Source organism: Rhodamnia argentea, chromosome 4 (genome assembly GCF_020921035.1).
Source record: "Rhodamnia argentea isolate NSW1041297 chromosome 4, ASM2092103v1, whole genome shotgun sequence".
Taxonomy (NCBI): Eukaryota; Viridiplantae; Streptophyta; class Magnoliopsida; order Myrtales; family Myrtaceae; genus Rhodamnia; species Rhodamnia argentea.
In genome coordinates this window covers 228,110-233,279 of record NC_063153.1, presented here as the reverse complement: position 1 = coordinate 233,279, position 5,170 = coordinate 228,110, and positions in this window count along the sequence as shown.

The following is a 5,170-nucleotide window of genomic DNA, read 5'->3' as shown; positions in this document are numbered from 1 at the left end:
CTAGGTTTCATTATATTTTGAGTTGATTATGTACTCTCGTTTACGTTTATTGTCCGAACATCTTTAGATGCTATCATGTCTTATCTCTTTTAACTCTATTGTACTAGACTTGTAAATTTTGTGAGTGCACAAATTTGGAGTTGTAAAAGCAACTTTCTACCCCGATTACGCTTAAACGATCCTAATCAAATTACATGCCATCTTTGGGTGGGATTAGGTCCATAACTACCCTATTTGGCTTATTTGGGTCAAATGGGAGTAGTTGACCCTCATGTTACCAAAATATGACATGGAATTTGGTTAGCATATTTGCATCATATTTCATGCATATGCATATTAAACCCGTGGTAATTGACTTTAGGATCATCATTTTTGCATTCTTTTTAGATCATGGGGAATGGAGACATCAAGATCATTCCGGTACCACGCAAAGAACTCTCTATATGGTGGGATCGCCTCGACGTCATCAACAAAGCCTATGTGGAAGGACGTTTGGACGACTTGTAGATTTGATCAAAGTGGAATACCAACCGGCGCTCATTCAAACACTAGCCAAGGCATGGGACGCGGGTACAATGACATTTAACTTCCGAGGATTAGAGTTGACTCCTACGCTCGAGGAGTATACCGCTATTATTGGGGCCAAATTTGAAGAACGAATAGCTCAACCCCCTTTGGACATGGACTCCACTCGTTCGTTATCGAGTTTCCTTCGCCTTCAAACTTCCGAGATTGAAAAATTTTATAAGTCCAATTCTAACAAGTTCTCCTTCTCGTTCCTTCTCGACAATTATTCCTCTTTACCCACCAAAACCGGTCATAAATCGGGAAAGGTGTTCATCTTGGCTTTCTTTGCATTTGTCCTATTCCCAACTTCTAGAACTACCTTTGACCCTTCCATAACCCATATAGCCAGACAAGCATGTTGTCGCTGGGATTATTCGTACATGATTCTAGTTGAGACCTTTCTTTCCCTAAATCGTTCCAAAACTTCGAAAAAGGTCGTTTTCCAAGCGTCTAGTGGGCTACTCCACATGTGGTTCACCTCTCATATAAAGACATTCCAACTCCGAGTAGGGTGTTATGAGATCAACGAGCACGTTCACCCTCTTAGATCCTTCATTAAGTGTCAATCCCTTGTACCCAAATACTCGTTTAAGAAGTGGGTTGAGCTATTAGACAATTTGAAACCCGAGCATATTAGATGGCGCTCGACTTGGCCTAAGATTGTGGAGGTTCGCATTATGGGTGTTGAAGATAGTCCTATCCCCCTATTGGGATGTACTGGCGCCGTGGCATATTACCCCATCCGAGTGGTGAGACAATTTGGAGTTCTACAAGAGATACCACCGGATGTTTATCCCGGGATCTTCTCATTTGATATGACACGAGGAAAGCTCACTAAGGGAACAAAGGAGTTGTATTGGGCCCGGATCAAGCTTATTCTTCACGCTTTGAAGAACTCCCCGCTACAACAAGTTGAATGGCCGGATTATTTGGATGATGAGATGAACATTCATAGAGCCTCTAAGGAGTATATCAAAAAGTTTAAGGAGTATCGCCAATCAATGGTCGAGCCATATGTACTCGAGTGCGTATCTCCTCGGATTGAAGAAGTGGAGTCCTACGAGCCATAGTACATAGTACCATATGTACCGGGAGTAAAGCCGTACATTCCCGAAGATCCAGAGCAATGGATGTCGGAAGAAGGAGAAGACCCATACCAGTGGGATTCAGATGGGTCAGAAGAACAAGAAGAGTGGAAGCGTCCTAGACTTGGATAGATTCATTTCCCCATTTAGATTTTCGCATATTTGTTATCTTTTAGATACTTCCGAACAATTTGGTTTGTAATATATACATATTATTTCTTTTATGAACACTTCATGCATACATATAGAAAAGTCAATTACTACGGATCAATGTCTCCAAATCCTTTAATATTTCCCATACCGATTTGATGTTAAAAAAACAGGTGAGGGATAAATATGAGGACTCGTAGCAAGACGCGCAAATTGAGGATGGAACAAGAGGAGCTCGCACCTCGTGTGGGTAATCTGGAAAACCAAATGAATGTGATCGCCACAATGGTGGCGGAGATGAAGGCAATGATGATTGCAAGCTAGGGGAGATACCCCGTCGACCCTAATTCTCAAGCCCCTGCGGGGTCATCCGACGGAGTGAACGCTAATCCGGCGCCCGCCGCTAATCCCACTCCGAACCCGGAGCGACCACCTAAGGATCCTCCTGTTGTGATAGATTTGGAAAAGAAGGAGAAACAGGTCCTCAAAATGGAAGAGGAGATAAGAAGGCTTGCTAAGATCGAAGAGTGTTTGGCGAGTCGGGGTTATGAACTTTCGAGGTTCGATAAGGTTGAACCGTTCGAAAAGATAGAGGTTCCCGCCGACTACAAGGAACCGGACTTTGTGAGGAGATATAATGGGACCGGGTGTCCCAAGGCGCACTTGAAGTATTATTTGGGCCGAATGTCCCAATTCTCCGACAACATCCCACTATTGGTTAACACCTTCCAGGAGAGCCTATCTGGGGCAGCCCCGGCGTGGTTCATAGAATTGGAACCAGAAAGGCTTGCCGATTGGGACAAACCGGCAGACGAGTTCCTTCGGCAATACAAGTTTAACACTTTGACCGCCCTCACTAGAGAGGACCTTCCGAGGACTACAAAGGGAAAGAGCGAGGCCGTTCGCACCTACGCCCAAAGATGGAGAGCACCGGCTGTGCAGGTAAAGCCGCCCGTCCCGGAAGAAGAACTAATAGACTTATTTCTCAAGGCCCTTCCCTTTGAGTTTTTCGACAAGCCGAACACCTCTGGGTGTCGGATGTTTGCACACCCGATTAAGGTGGCAGAACGCCACGAGTGGGCACTAAGAGAAAAGAAGATGCCCGAGGCGCCGTTCAAACGCCAATACCCTTTGAGAAGGGATAATAGGGAGCAAATCGGAGAAGTAGCCTTTGTCCCTAACTCGCCAAAGCCCAGAAATTTTTCACCTTCAATCCCTACCCAAGGAACGTCCTCCTGGACCGCTTCCAAACCACCGGAATTCAGAAAAAAGAACCAAATTGTTTTTACCCCACTACCCCGACCCTTATCCAAACTACTACCAATGCTGTCGGAGAACTGCTTAGTTGCAAAAGAGCCACCTAGAGCTCACCCGCCAAGATTTCCCGGGTATGATGAGATCCGGACGTGCGTATACCATATGGGAGAAAGGGCACATAACGTGGACAACTGCCTCGCTCTCAAGTTCAAGGTGCAAGCATTGATTGATGGAAAAGTTCTAGAGTTTGATAAGGCTGAACCAAATGTGCAGCAGAACCCGCTACTCGAGCATCGCGAGGTGAACGCGATTTTTGAAGGCGAAGAGGAAGAAGTTTTGGAGTTCATAGTGGACATAAGTAAAATGCGGGATGTCTTGACATTGGCCTCACAATACCCGGAAGGAGAAAATATTTCCCGGGAGCAAAAGGAAGCTTGCTTAGAAAAGCTGATTAGCTTGGGCGTCATAGGGAAAATGGAAAATGTCACTTTCAAGGGGACCTACGTAGCGGTGGACATGCTGTCCGAAGAATTTGCAATGAAACCTACGAGGGGAGCTGTTCCGAAAATACTCTCGGGATACTTGATGAGCATTAAAGATGGCCAAGAAATTGAAGAGACAGACGAATATGAAGTCCGTCTGGATAAGGCCCGCCGAGGCGATAGAAGGTTTTTGCAAAGGGCCCTAGAGAGGGGCGAAATAGTTGACAACCCGGGGGAAGATAGTGGCGGTTACAACTTTAAAGTGCTATATTCGGCGCCCTCGAGTTTCTTTGTTGACTCGGAAGATGTAGTCCCCGATGGATGGGGTGGAATGGACGACCCCGAAAGTGAAGAATTTGTGGGAACGGTAGATGAAATCAAAGACCAAGCGGCTCCTCGGAATGAACAGGTGAATCGGGAGTCCAACGTGCGACTTTCTAATTTGGAGACCCATATGCGACATTTAGCAACCATGGTAGCGGAATTATCGCAACCGATGGCTAAGAATGATGCCATGAGAGTAGAAGAGAACATGCGGACTCTGGAGATACGGCGGGCTATAGACACACAAAATCGAAAGATCGCTCTACTGGAATAGCAAGGTGACAATGTGTCGAGGAAAATGGATGAGTTGAAGGAGTTGATTACGCCACTCACCCAAGCAAGAAATGTTCCGCCTCAAGGCGCGAACCCGAGAGTGACCTTCCGCACGAAGTATAATGGCGCTGGATGTCCTCCGGTGCATATCTCATACTATCTTCGCCAAATGGTTGGCCACCATGAAGATGACGAAACACCGATCCGGAACTTCGGACAAAGTTTAACGGGCCCCGCGCTAGCATGGTTTCGATTGATTGACCTAGACCGGGTCCCGAGTTGGGAAGATTTATCGAAACACTTTATACGACACTTTGAAGCTGGAATCAGAGGTTATTTCACTAAAGTTAATCCGTTGAATATCGGGAAAGGTGAAGACGAGAGCTTTGAACTCTTCGCTAGGAGGTGGAAGAAACACGCCGTGATGGTGCAACCGCCGCCGTCGGAGAGAGAAATGCTGGAGTTCGTATCGAAGTCACTTCCGGCTGAATACTTTGACCGCATGTATGCATACACGTACTCGTCATTCCAACATCCGGTGGGAATTGGTATGAGAATTGAGGGGATTATCTTGAGAATCAGAAAGGAAATGCAGAGGTGTTTGGATGAAGAAAATGCCACGCTGGTAAGGCCGGGTCCAGAATATAACCCCGAGGATGTTCATGAGGATGAAATGATCGGGATGGTAGATACCCCAATTCGTTTCGTGATTGATTTGAACAAAGTTGATAGCTGGGAGTTGGAAGCTTCTAGTTCGAAAAAACCATCAATATCTGAATCACTACCGGAAAAGATCATACCGGTGAAGATTAGGTTACTGGCTGTGGAGGAGTATAATTCAAGGGCAGTTCACTGGGATTATGGAACGGGTGAGATTGACGCCATAATGAGATCCGGAAGGTATTCTCCACCGAGAGAGGCGAATTCTGAAAAGAAAGTCCCGATCGTAGAAGAGATTGAGAAGTTGCAATCGGTCGTGAAAACCGGTGAGTATGAGGTCGTTGACCAGCTGCGGAAAATGCATGCACAGAT